Source organism: Rattus norvegicus, chromosome 1 (genome assembly GCF_021556685.1).
Source record: "Rattus norvegicus strain SHRSP/BbbUtx chromosome 1, alternate assembly SHRSP_T2T, whole genome shotgun sequence".
NCBI lineage: Eukaryota > Metazoa > Chordata > Mammalia > Rodentia > Muridae > Rattus > Rattus norvegicus.
The window spans coordinates 179,701,057-179,715,860 of NC_141534.1; the positions used below are offsets into that span (position 1 = coordinate 179,701,057).

Consider the following 14,804-nt stretch of genomic DNA (forward strand, 5'->3'; position numbering starts at 1 on the left):
TCTGAACTCCAAGCAAAATCTTATCTCAAATAATAGATTTTAAAAGTACAATTGAAGGCAAGGCCAAGCCATTACCTGGGGAGTTGCAGTGAGGGCAAGAACAGCTTCAAGTTGCCCAGAGAAGGACATGGTAGTTTTGGCTTTTAAAAAAAAAAAAAAAAACAAGGGTTCTCTCTGTATCCCTGCCTGTCCTGGGACTCACTCTGCAGTCCAGCCTGGCCTGAGACTCGGGAAGATCCCCCTGCTTCTGCCTCCCCAGTGCTGGGATTAAAGGCGAGCATACAGCAGGAGAGCTTTTCTTTGCCATAGCCCTGGGTTCTCACTGGCACAGTGATTCAGGCCTTTCTCGGCATACGTTCCTTCTTCCAGGTTTTACCTCTAACAACCCATGATGGAATCACCTTTTTATACAGAGCCATCCTTTGCCATTCCTTATATCAGCTCAAATCGGCTGGGTTATGGTGAAGCCACCGACGTCCTGAGCTTAGTGGCTTTACATGGCAATTTATTTCTTGCTTATGAAACAGTTCTGTTTGACTGGTGTGGAGGCTAAATTCTTTGGAGACACTCAGACCTGGGTGGAAGAGGCTTTTCACGGCTCCACACAAATGAAAAAAAAAGGGGATGGAAAGCAAAACACATGTTGAAGTATACATCTTCAGCATTAGAGGATCGTGTCAGAGGACGATAGCAAGAAAGTCAAGGAAGGACCTAGAGAGTGGGGTGAACACAGGAAGCCACACATCTGGGAGATATCTCCTGAATAGAATATACACATCTCTTAGCAGGAAGATAAATACATCGATCTAAAAGTGGGCAGTGCGGGCATGGTGACATATTTCTGTAATCCCGACATTCAAGATGATGAGGCAGGAGGGTCATAAGTTCAAGGCTAACCTGGAGTATACAGTGAGTGCTTGTCTCAAAAAAAAAAAAAAAAAAAGAAATATCCTGGGGGGGGTGGGTGCTGAAGAGATGATTTAGTGATTAAAAGCACACACTGTCTGTGCAGAGGACAGGAGTTCGGTTCCCAGCACCCAAGTCAATGGTTCATGAGTGCCAGTAACTCCAACTCTCGGGAATCCAACACTTCTGACCTCGCAAGCACTGACACTCATTTGCGCGCACGCGCGCACACACACACACACACACACACACACACACACACACACACATGTAATTTTAAAGTAAAATAAATGTGATTCACATATACACGAATATAGACACACACACAGCCGACAGTAACCAAAAGGTATTCATTGTCCTTTGATTTTAGGGAAATTCAAGACAAAATCACCATGAGATTATCACTTCACCATCACTTAAGTATCTGTGAGGAAACTGGAGACCTTGTATACTGGTTTGGGGTGTATAAATATGGGATGGTCTTTTTGCAAAACCATTTGGTAATTCCTCAAAAAGTTCACCACAAAATTATCACTCAAACTAGCAACTGTATTCCTAGGTAGATGCCCGAGAGAACTGGAAAGACATGTCTATGTCTATATAAGGCATGCATGCCAATGTTGATAGTGTCTTTATTTATAACAGCCCTGAAGCAGAAACAGCCAAAACTTTCATCAGGTGATGAATGGATAGAGAAGGTGTACACATCTGTACCAGGGTGCATCATGGGTCCATTGGCTGATGTTGAAGTGATTCTCTCACTACATGAAAGAATACAGACACAAAAGGCTATGTTATCACATGGTCCTATTTTGGCAGAGAAGGCAAACCCATACAGACCTACAGCAGAATCCAGTCATCAGGTGCAGAGAGAGGAGATCGGGTAGTGAGTATCTATTAATGGGCGGCATTCTCCTTGGAGTGAGGAGAACATTCTGGAATTAGGTAGTTAGTTGCACATCAGTGGCCAATATGCTTCTCTGTAGGCATGCTAAAAAAAAAAACCACTGAATGTTAATTTCAGTAACTTCTTGTGACTAGAATAAAAAATGAGGAGCTAGAGAAATGGCTCAGTAACTAAGAGCACTTGCTCTTCTTCCAGAGAAACCTGGGTTCAATTTCCAGCGCCCACATGGAGACACAGTTGTAGGACGTCCGATGCTGGACTCCAAGGGCACTGCATACATACAGACATCCATGTGAGTAAAAGACCTATACACATTAAAAACAAAATAATTTAGAACCTAAAGACCATCACACCCTTTGGAGGTAAAACTCCAGCACTATGATGTGATGCAGGTCAGGCTGGGAGAACATTTTTCTTAGTTAAGGTTATCACTGCTGTGATGAGTACTGTGACCAAAGCAACTTGGGAGAGAAAGAGTTTATTTGGCTTATACTTCCACTGACCTGTTCATCACTGAAGGAAGTCAGAACAGGAACTCAAACAGGGCAGGAACCTGGAGGCAGGAACTGATACAGAGGCCATGGAGGAGTGCTGCTCACTGACTTACTCCACCTGACTTGCTCAGCCTGCTTTCTTATAGAACCTGGGACCACCAGCTAAAGGGTCCCCCCACCCTCAATGGGCTGGGGGTGTCACCAATCACTCATTAAGAAAATGCTTACAGGGCTGGAGAGATGGCTCAGCGGTTAAGAGCACTGGATGCTTTGCTAGAGGTCCTGAGTTCAATTCCCAGTAACAGCATGCTGGCTCTAAACCATCTATAATGCAGTCTGATGTCCTCTTTTGGCATGCAGGTGTACAGATGTACATGTGGATAGATCATTCATAAAATAAATAAATCTTTTTAAAAAAAAAGAAGATGTTGGGCTGGAGAGATGGCTCAGTGGTTAAGAGCACTGATTGTTCTTCCAGAGGTCCTGAGTTCAAATCCCAGCAACCACATGGTGGCTCACAACCATCTGTAATGAGATCTGGTGCCCCCTTCTGGCGTGTCTGAAGACAGCTACAGTGTACTTATAATAAATAAGTAAATAAATCTTAAAAAAAAAAACAAAAAAAAAAAAAGAAGAAGATGCTTACAGCTATTGACATCTTATGGAGGCATTTTCTCAATTGTGTTTACCTCTTTTCAGATAACTCCAGCTTGTGTCAAGTTGACATAAAACTAGCCAGAGCAGCATTATCTGCTCATTTGACAGTTAAAGCTGAGTTACCCTTCTCTTTACAAAGTTCTGTCGCTGTCTAGTAAAGCCTAGGTCCTTCTGCCTCCCAGTATGCATGGGTTTGGTTTTGTGGACTTGTATCCATTACTTTCCTATTGCCGTGATGAAATACTGTAACCAAAAGCTACTTAAGGAAGGAAAGGTCTACTTCAGCTAATGATTCCAGAGGAATAGAGTCCACCATGGTGGGACAGGTATGGTAACAGGCAGGGAGAGCATGACAGCAAGAGCAGGAAGCACAGGGTGGAGACATGGCTCAGTGGTTAAGAGTACTGCCTGTTCTTCCAGAGGTCCTGAGTTCAATTCCCAGCAATGGTAAGGTGGCTCACAACCATCTGTAGTGGAATCTGATTTCCTCTTCTGATTTGCATGGAGACAGAGGACTTATATACATGAAATAAATAAATAAATCAAAAAAAAAAAAAAAGCTGGCTGGTCACATTTTCATCCACATTGGAGAGGGGTGGGGAAGAGAGAAAACAGGAAGTGGGGTGAATCTATAAAACCTCAAAGCCCACCTGCAAAATCCTACTTCCACCAGCAAGACTCTACCTCCTAACATTTCCATAATTTCCCTAAGCAACACCACCAACTAGGAGATCCCCTGTTCAAATCCACCATAAGGCTTTGGACTATTTATCAAGTTGGTTCCCCCACCTCCAACTCCTTGGCACCACTGAAAATCCTGGGGAAAGAGAACATACACACACACATATATACATATCATATATAGAGAGAGATATACATACATACACACACATATATATGTTTGTATATGTATTCATGTGTGTATATACACACATACACAAAGGCAGCATACTCATATATATAAAATTAAAAAATATCCTTAGGGGTTGTGGATTTAGCTCAGTGGTAGAGCACCTGCCTAGGAAGCGCAAGGCCCTGGGTTCTGTCCCCAGCTCCGAGAAAAAGAACCAAAAAAAAAAAAAAAAAAAAAAAAAAACCTTAGGCTAACATTAAAAAAAAAAGTCAACAAGGATAAAGATTGAGAACAAATTGTAAATATTTATCAAAAATCACTTGTTCTAAAGCTTGTCCTTCATTTTCTTTGTGGCACAAACACACGCAGGAGCTCATTCGAGAACATGCCCTTCACCCACACGCACATGTTCAGGCTCTCTCTCCTTCTCAGTAGCCAGGACTTGCAACTTCACAGAAACATAGATTCAGCTTGAACGCAATTTTCACCGAACATTCCTTTCATTTCTCCCTTCCCTGAGCTCTCACAGAAACCCCGAGCAGCATTAGAAAACGGCAGACTTCTTGCCACTCTCCTCACATGGTCTATACGCTGTTTGGCTTCTGGCCTCTCCTGGCTGTATCTGGTCTCAGTGGAATGTGCTTATCAATCTCACTCCGGGAAAACGAAGCCAAACAGCCCAGTACCCTGGTAGCTAAGAGGCTTGTACAAGCATGTGACATGTCATCAACAAGTGAACTGACACAGATTCTTCAAGTTCCTTATCTGCCGATAACGTCTATCAGACCGTCATACCTCCCCACGTGCACCCACTCCTCCAGACCCTGTGTCTCCCACCTCCACTCCACCCTCTCCCCTGCTCAGCCTATTAGCATCCATTGATTGACGTTACAGCTGACAGTGATGACTGGACCAGTGGGGCTCCCCGGCACAGCCTTGTCATCCCCCGAGGCAACAGCATGGGGGAGTGGGAGGACATTGCTGTTGCACAGAGTTGGCTCTGAGTCCAACTTCCCTTGAAGAGTATTTTTAACGTGCTTCATATCTCTGAACCTGTTTCCTCATCTGTGGAGTGCAGAGCTCAACTCTTCCTCTCCAGGGGTTGGTGGGAAATAAGAACACACACTAGAGCTCATAAAGTATATTGTCAGTATTATTGTTTTGCCCTAGGATAGCAAGGGTCACCTAAGGGAAAGAAATCCAGGTCAAATCATGCTCTTTTTGAATCTGCAATTGGTTGGTTAAATTTTTTTTTTCTTTTACTATGTGGCACTAGAGAGATGGCTTAGCCTTTAAGAGTGGTGGCTAATACTCTAGAAGACCCAGGTTTGATTCCCAGCATTCATTTTGTAGCCCACAACCATCTGTAACTCAAGTTCCATGGGATTCAATGCTCTCTTCTGGCCTCTGTGGATACCAGGCCTCTGCATAATGCACAGACATACTGGCAGGCAAACACCCAAACACAAAGACTAAAATAACGTAAAATTTAACTACGTATGAGATGTAGAAACATCAATGTGTTTCTCTCCCTCTCTCTCTCCCTCCCTCTGTCCCTCCCCACCCACCCACCTCTCTCTCTCTCTCTCTCTCTCTGTGTCTGTGTGTCTGTGTATGCCTGTGCAGATATTCACATACTATGGCATGCATGTAGACATCTGAGGACAGCTTGGGGTGTCAGTCCTTGCCTTTCACCTTGTTTAGGGCAGGGCCTCTTTTGTTTTAGTACTGTACATACCAAGCTAGCTGCCCATGAGGTTTTAGGGATTCTGTCTCCATCTCACTACAGACACCGGGATTTCAGATGTTCACGATCCGTGTCCGACTTTTACCTAGGTTCTGGAGATCTGAGCTCAGGTCTTCATGCTTACACAGCCGGTACTTAAACACCGAGTCATCTCCTCCTTAGGCCTTATATCAGTATTTCACTAAGAATTTTGGAGGGACAACAGTATATATTATATACTTGAGTAAGTTACATGCTCCCCCGACCCCCCTCCACACACACAGTGCCAAGAATAGGAACAGTCAGATGCGACCCATCACACAGTCTTGCCTCCCAAGCTGGGAGAGAACACGTGGGAGCATTAGTCAGGACTGAATACCACCGTCACTGGGGCAGGGAGGCTTGCAGAGTCAGGCTGCAATTTCTGCTTAATAAACCCTCTAGGTCTTAACAATTGCTTTGAAAGCCACACATGTTGCCAGGTAGTTCTCAGAATCGGGCAAGCCAGAAACCTAAATGAGGCCCACACGGGAAGGAAGCATCTTCTCTATACATCCAAGGTACAGGGAAGGCCTGTGAGTTCATCTCCCGCCCAGCATTTGTGAAGATCCAATGGAGATGCATCCTTCCAGTATAATCCTTTGGTCACCTGGGACAGTAGTCTAACTTGAGGTCTGCGGTAGGATGTGTTCCAACCAATCCCAGAGTCTGAGAGCTTCACACACACTCTGTGCTGGCCATTCCTGTTTAGCTCTGTTTTGGGACAGTTTCTAGCACTCCTATTAATATTGTGGGTTGTTTGCCTGCTTGCTTTCTAAATATAAATGTATGTATGTATGTGTGTGTGTATGTATGGTATACATGTATGTGTGTGTACACAGTAAGGCATATGAGCATCCTTGGAGGCCAAAGGAGTATATTGGTATCTTTTTTTATCCTGCTCTGCTTGGTTCCATGGGCAGGGTCTCTAGCTGAACTTGAAGATTCCCATTTCAGCTAAACTGACTGGCTAGTGAGCTCCCTAAGATCCACCCATCTCATCCCCCAGTTTTGGGATTGCAGGCAAACACAGCGATGCTCAGCGTTTCCTTATAAAGCTTCTGGGGATTTGAACCTGGGTTCTCACACTTGAGTTGCAAGCACTCTTACTCCTTGGGCTACTATCTCAGCTTCTTTTTTGTTTTTTGAGGCAGGGTCTCACACAGAATGTGCAAGCATAATCCTCTTGTCTCCACCAGACTTTAAGCTACTAAATTGAAGGATCAGTTGTCAATCAAAAAAATGCAGTGTTCTGGAGTTCTAAACTGTAGTCCCTCACCGTTCTCGTTTCTACTTCTTTTCTTTTTCCATGAGATTAGTTCTTCCTCCTGTATTTAGGAAGATTGGGAGGCTGCATGGAAAAAGCCCTGGGTTCCGAAATGGCTCAGCAGTTAAGAATAGTTGTTCTTGACGAGGACCCAGGTTCAATTCCCAGCATTCCCTTGGCTGTTTACAACTATCTTTAACTCCTTCCAAGGGGTCCAATGACCTCTTCTGAATTCTAAGGACATGGGGCATGCACAGTACATCTACTCAAGCAAAACATTCACAAACATAAAATAAATTAAATTAAATCTTAAATTTTTTAAAAGTATGAGTCCCAGGCCTGGTGGCACACACCTTTAATTCCAGCACTTTTAAGGAAGAGGCTGATGGCTGATCAGGTGATCTTCAGCCTGATCTACACAGTGAGTTCCAGTCCAGCCAGGGATACACAGGGAGACTCTATTTCAAAAACAAACCAACAAACAAAAAAACAGCCAACCAAACAACAAAGAAAGAAAGGATAAGGGGAAAGGTTCATAAATAAATGCATGATTTGTGCCTGTGGCCATCATCTCTCTCCCTCATTCCACCAAAGCGATAACTATCATTTTTAAATAGCTGTTTCTAATCTAAACAACTACCAAAGCTGCCTACAGGGAGCATCTTTAATGAGCCCTGAATGAACTCAGGGTCACACCAAGGTGCCATTATCCTCAGAGTCTTCAGCATTAATAGACTCCTGCAGTCCCCAGCCTCTCCCCTGAAATGGTCTTAGCTTGCACAGTAAAGAAGAATCACCAGCTGCCTGGCTTGAGAGGTCCGTGGAAGGTAGGTCCTACTGCCCAGAGCACACGGGATGCCAGGATTCTTGGGTAGTTCTATTCTGTAGATTATGTCATAGTTCGGATGCACACAGGCTTTTGTCTGAGCTCCTGTCCCCAGACGGGGTGTGGAAATCGTGGGTGCAAACCTTTTTATCCGTGTATTTCCTTGGTTTGCATGAACCGAGCTGTGGCCTGCAGAGAAGCCAGCCGAGGAGAGAAGCAGGCTCCACCTCACAGCTTTATCTTCCAAAGGGGGCTCCTGGAGGGAGATCCCAGGACAACAAAACTGAACTTCCTCTTCCTGTTTCTTTGTTTTGATTTTGGTTTTATTTTCTTTGTTTTGTTTGCTTTTAGAAGAAATATTTAGTTAGTTCGTTTTTGAGTTTTTCCAGTGCTAAATTCCCACACTCAACTAGCAGTCATTGCTGGGATTCAAGCACAGCCCCCACCTCCTGCAAGAGCCTTCCCTCCTCGGTAACTGGGCATCCGGTCTCTTGCCTTCTTATCTTGCATTCCTTTCCAGCCCTGCCCTGGATTCTGTCACAGGCTCCTACCAGCAGCCCTTTGCTTGCTGGTCCTGCTTGCAGCATGTGACAGATAGCCTGCTGCCTTTCTTACTTGGAACTGTGGAGCAGAGGCCTCCCCTGGATCCTGTGCTATTTTTAGTAGGACCAATACCTCAGCCACTTGGTTCCTGCACCCTAAGCCAGGGCTCCACTCTCCCAAGGAAGTGGGAAGTGCCTTCACACCCTCACACGAGGGACAAGATGGCAGAGACAACCCAACTGTGACATCTAACCACATGTGGGCATCGCTGGGAGTTTTGCATGTTTGGTTTGGTTTTGGTTTTCTGTTTGTTCATTGTTTTTGAAACAATCTTACACAACTCAGGCTGGCCTTGAATTACTGATCCTCCTTCAACATGTAGACCATGACACCTAGCTTTTTCTCTTCTTCCTCTTCTTCCTCCTCCTCCTCTTCTTCTCTCATTCCAGCTTTTCTACAAAAAGTCCCATTAAGGAGCCCAGGCAGATCTAGAATTTGTTATGTAGCCAGGGCTAGCCTTGATTGAGTTACTGATCATAATGCCTTACTTAGCCTTCAGGGTGCTAGGATGTGAACTACCTCACCTAACAAAAGAATGTACATCTTGAACCCTCGGTCTTATATCCACTCCCACCTCTATGGTTCTCTACTACAGGAGGAAATAGCTGTTAGTCAAGTAGACGGGGTAGAGTGATGCACACCTAAACTCCCAGCATTGGGCAGCAGAGAGTGGAAGGTTTGAGGCCCTGCTGATCTTCCTAGTTAGGGCTCCTTTAAGACCCCAGGGATGTTAGTCCTCACCGTTAACTTGATAGGATGTACATCTATGTATGTATGTGTCTAGGAAACGCATTTCTGAGTTTTTCTGGGAGGATGTTTCCTGAGAGTTTAACCGAAAACTCTTCTGAATATAGGTGGTACCGTGAATAAAAAGAGAGAAATGACAAAGAGCGAAGCATCACTTTCTGCTGGCTAACTGGGACACAGTGTGACAGGCTGCATAAAATTTCTGCAGCCTGGGCTGGGGAGAGGGCTCAGCGGTTAAGAGCACTGACTGCTCTTCCAGAGGTCCTCAGTTCAATTCCCAGCAACCACATGGTGACTTACAACCATCTGTCATGAGATCTGATGCTCTCTTCTGGTGTGTCTGAAGACAGCTACAGTGTACTTATATATAATAAATAAATCTTTAAAGAAATTTTTTTTCTGCAGCCCCTCCCCCCCCCCGTGGAGTACTGTACCCCCTTAAACCATGAGCCAGGACAACCCCTCTTTTCTTGCCTAATTTCGTTGTCTCACAGATACCCCAAAGAAAGAAGCAAGTAATGAGACTCCTCTTCACCTTCTCATTGTAGGAGGCTGTGCATTCACCTACCACTCCCCATCCAAGGCCATCAACCTAGTCTAGTACTAGAGGCTCTCTCCTATACAGCAAAACAGCCCAGGTTTTCCTTTCATTCAGCACGGACTTCCATGTTCAACATTGCCCCACACATGGTAAGCTAAGAATACAAGATAAGCTGCCACCACCCCAAACCCACATCACCCCTAACTCATGTACCCTTAGGGTAAGTTTTCCATGTAGAAACAACAGGGAAAAAAGGGACAACTACCCTCCTGTTCCTTCTCCATATAAAAAGGCATGGCCCACTTAAAAAGTGGGTCTTCATCCCAGTTCCCCCCCCCCCCAGAGCTGAGGCTCGAACCCAGGACTTTGTGCTTGCTAGACAAGCACTTTACCACTGAGCTAAATCCCCAACCCCTCCATCCCAGTTTTACTGCAATAGAGCAGAGGCTATACATGGGAAGAAGAAAGTTCTGTGGGGGATGTATGGGAGGAACTGTCTGGAGCAGAGAGAGAATGGAAACCTCTTAGCCACTGTTCTATTGCTGTGAGGAGACCCCATGAGCAAGGCAACTCTTATAAAAGAGAGCATTTAACTGCGGGGCTTGCATATAGTTTCTGAGTCAGTTCATTAGCATCATGCCAGGCATGATTGACATGGCATTGCAGTAGTAGCTGAGAACTTTACATCCTTGTCTGTAGGCCTGAAAGGGGGCGGGGCAGAGAGAGCATTTTGGGAACCTCAAAGCCTAACCCCAGTGACACACCTCCTCCAACAAGGCCACACCTCCTCATCCCTCCCAAATGTCCACCAACTGGTGACTAAGCATGCAAATATATGAACCTAAGGGAATTCTCATTCAAACCATTATACCACATGAAAACCGGAAAATCTCAAGGATGAGGTGAAGGGTGATAAAGAGGAGGCTGTTCGCTCAGTAACATGAGCAAAATGACAGAGCCAACGGACGTTTGACAGAACCTGGCAAGAGGCCTGCTGTGATCTGGTCAATACTGAGAATCCAGAAGCCATTGCACTTGCTCGAGGCTACCCCACATGTAGGGCATGTGGCTGGACTTGAAGAATACCCTTGGGCTTCTTACGGGCCATCAATATGAGGTGTCCTTTCACTTAAATGAGCTGCTTAAAGCTGGCCTGAGTAATAAATTCCTTTGCCCCAGAGGGGCAGCTACTAAGAGGCTGAGCTTAAAAATAAAAGTCACACTAAACCACTGGGAAGTCTGGAAGACTGTACATACATATACAGGACTTCAACCTCTATGGAGTCCTCAGAGAGGAAGCTTGAGAGCTCCGAGCCCCTAGCTGAATATGGAGAAATGTAAACTTCCTGAACTGTGAGAGCAGACTGTACTCATATGAGCATCCAACGGCAAAAGGTAAGTTTCCGGTCTGGCACATAAAAAGCCAGAAACTTCCCTCCTAATGATGACAAAAAGCTAAATAAACTGGAAATTCAACCCCTTCTTCCAAGATCCATTAGAGAAGTGAGGTCATATAGCAAGCCTTTGCTCCCAAATTGGAGACACTTATAAGCAAACACAAGAGAGTCGTATCTTACCAGGTCTGTAATCCAAAAGCTGAAACTTCCCTAGTGGTTCTGCCAGGATTGAGCGCATCTGTACTAGGTTGATAAAATACTGCAGGCTCCGTGTGGGCAAGCCTGGGAGATGAAAACTCCAGGGACACCCTGTTCTTGGGGTTCCCAGACTTTTGCATCCTGGAGCTCTGATAGGTTCTCATGGTGATTGTCCGAGAAATGCCACCCCCACTCCCAGTGCTTCTGGTAGAGAGAGAAGAGAAATCATGTTGAAATACCAAGCACATTCCAATCTTCTTAGCAACTTCTGCCCCCGGGAGAAATGATTTAACTAGAGCTGAACCAGCTGGAGGTTTAGCAGAGCAGAAATGACAGGAAAAAGGGAGACACTCAATTCCAGCTGGCTCTCGCCCGCCTTCCATGGAGAAGAAAAGAAATACTGAATTCCAGTTCCTTCTAATCCTGCATATGGATAACCATACCCAGCCCACTCCTGTCTCTTGCCCAAACCAATGGGGGTTGCTGGGAAGTATTTGTGATGTTCACAGCCTAAAAGCACAGGCTCATTTGTGAGACTGATAGCTAACACAGGCCTAGGGAGTCCTGCATCAGACCCAGCTCCTTGCCACCACCTTCTGAGAGAACAAAAGTGACAGTCTCTTCTGCCCTAGATGTCATCTGCCACTCTAAGTATCAAGAAAATAATTACAGGGCCTGAAGTGGTTAAGAACACTGGCTTATTCTTTTTTTTTTTTTTCTAAGAGGACCTGGTTTAATTTCCATCACCCACATGGCAGCTCAAATCTGTCTGTAGTGCCAGTTCCCGGAATCCAATGCCTTCTTCTGACCTCAGCACCAGGGATACCCAAGATGCATGTGTGTGGAGGCAATACCCATATACAAATAAGTTTTGTGTGTGTGTGTGTGTGTGTGTGTGTGTGTGTGTGTGTGAGAGAGAGAGAGAGAGAGAGAGAGAGAGAGAATTACAAACTGGGCATATTGCTTCGTGGCTGTAATATCAGCACTCTGGAAGCTGAGGTTTTGTGATTTCAAAGATAGGACCACAGAATAAGATGCTCCTAACCCCCGCCTCTCTCTCTCTCTCTCTCTCTCTCTCTCTCTCTCTCTCTCTCTCTCTCACACACACACACACACACACACACACACACACACACACACACACACCACACACACACACCATAGTAAACGTACAAAGCAGACTCTGAAGGCAGCACGAGTGTGCTGGGAACTGAATCCTGGCCCTCAGCGTCCCTAACTCTGGTTTGCACTGGTAACTCGTGCAGACATTTACTTGTAGGTCAGACTTCTGCTCCAAGAATTCTCTGCCCCCTAAATTTCTGGGCTTTCTTTTTCCCCTACTTCCTTTGGGATGACTCTACTCCTCTCTTTCCAGTCTCCTAATCTCCAGCCTGCTAGGCTTCTTTTGCGTATGACTGTTCAAAGGTTCCAGCTCCATTTGTTGAAAAGTCCATATTTTCTCCATCCCACAGCCTTGGCATCTTTGTCAATCAAGGCCAGCCTAAGCTGTACAAGACCTTGTCTCTAAATAAATACGTGAATGATGTTAATCCAAGTAAATTAGTTAACATACCAGCCATGGGGTAGAGATCTGCTCAGCACTCAAAAGCACTGGCTGTCCTTGAGAGGACCCCAGGTTCAGTTTCCAGCTCATAACAGATCTATAACCTCAGTTTCAGGGGATCGGACACACATACATACATGCAGGCAAACGCTTACACTGTACAGTAAAATAAAATAAATTTAAAAGAAAAAAATTCTAGCACTCAGTAAAAATCAATATATTAAGAAAAATTAGAGGGGTTGGGGATTTAGCTCAGTGGTAGAGCGCTTGCCTAGCAAGCGCAAGGCCCTGGGTTCGGTCCTCAGCTCCGGAAAAAAAAAAAAAAAAGAAAAGAAAAGAAAAAAAAAGAAAAATTAGAATTGTGAAACATCTGAATATAGAAAAAGATATTTAAAAAACTAAACTCTCTATAGATTAAGAATAGACAAAAACTTCTTGAAAATGCCAGTCAGTGGTGTTGCATGCCTTTAATCCCAGCACTCAGGAGGCAGAGGCAGGTGGGGCAGAATTTGAGGCCAACCTGATCTACAGAATGAGTTTCAGAACAGTTAGGGTTACACAGAGAAACTCTCTTGAAAGACAACAGAAAGAACTTCCTGAATATGAAGAAAAGATCATGACAAGCCCCAACCCCTGGTGGGGGCAAAAACCAACCTATAATCTATAAAGGTAACACCAGAGGCTGTGGAAGTAGAGAGCATTTGGTGCTCACATACTGCACGTGGCAATAGGAAACAGGACTTTTCCTGTATAAACTGTTTTAAAGGTTTTGTATAACGTTAGGCATAGACCTAATCTACGAACTAAGAGTCTTTAGTCTGAGCCGTACCCCACAGAAATAAAATTTAGGAAGTATGTGTTTGCTCAAAATTCAAACAGCTTAAATGGTCATCACATAGGAGAATAAAAAATTTATCATGTAATAAAAATATTTTCCTGGGCTAAAGATGTAAGTTGTCAGATTGCTAGTCTAACATTCATAATGCCACAGGTTCAGTCCTCACCACCATCCCCAGTACCGCCAGCACAGTGGCACTCTTCTGTAATTCCATCACTTGGGAGGTAGAGGCAGGGGGATCAGGAGTTCAAGGTCATATTTGTTTACACATACAGGCCACTCTGGGCTCTAAGAGACTCTGCTCCAAGGTGACACAAACAAAACAAATTAGTGATGTAACTCGGTGATAGAGTGCTTACCCAGCATGCACAAGGTCCTGGTTCAATGCTAGCACCACACACATCCCCTAGATAATGAACAAACTAAACCTCGACAAAAACAAATAGAAATCTGAAAAGTATTTAAAGTTACAATGACTGCAAAAACAGTCATCCAAAGAGAGAAGACTGGGTTTGTAATTACTAAGGGTCTTAGTTACGAAGACATCTAAGACATTCAGTCACCTTACAAATGCTTACATTTTCAGAGTTTTATAGTCCGTTCTATCTACTCTGCTACTTTTAGGCCTGTGGCTATATCTCGTGGCAAGAATACTAGGAGTGTGTGTTAGAACCTAAATAACTACTTGCTGGCAAAGAAGTAGAAGCAAGGAAAAAGAAGAGACCTAGAAGCCATTACCACACTGTAGTGGCTATTCCTGGTTGTCCACTTGACTATGTCTGGAATGAACTACAATCCAGAATTGGAAGGCTCACCTGTGATCCTGATCTTGAGGCTGAGAGATGCAAGTTTCTGACCTGGCATGGAGCTCTTGAGGCAAAGTGGCTATGAATCCCAGGAGCTTAAGCCAAGGAGATCTCTGAGTTCAAGGTCACCTGGAACAAAGCAAATCCCAGACCAGGCGTGCTGGAACACACCTTTAATCTGGGACACACTTTCTGCTGGAGATTTACATAAGAACATTGGAAGAAGGAAGAGTCTCTCTCTTTTTTGCCTGCCTGCCTGCCCCATGCACTGAGCCACCACTAGATCCCTGGACTTCCACTCTGGGCTACAGACCGTAAGTCATCAACCAATTCCCTTACTATCTAGAGACTGCCGGTAAGTTCTATGACTCTGCAGAACCCTGACTAACACCAAAGTCATTCCACAGGAACCTCTGGACCTCCTACTCGCCCTTC

The 14,804-nt window shown here is 44.7% G+C and overlaps 1 long non-coding RNA gene across 1 annotated transcript in view; it reads right to left on the minus strand.

Moving 5' to 3' along the window:
* Nucleotides 1–11,346, minus strand: part of LOC147996933 (uncharacterized) — a 21,902-nt gene extending 10,556 nt beyond the window's left edge. The window contains exon 1 of the long non-coding RNA XR_015652361.1: nucleotides 11,144–11,346. This is a non-coding gene — a long non-coding RNA (uncharacterized LOC147996933). The remainder of the gene's footprint in view (nucleotides 1–11,143) is intronic.
* Between the last annotated feature and the right edge of the window lie 3,458 nt (nucleotides 11,347–14,804).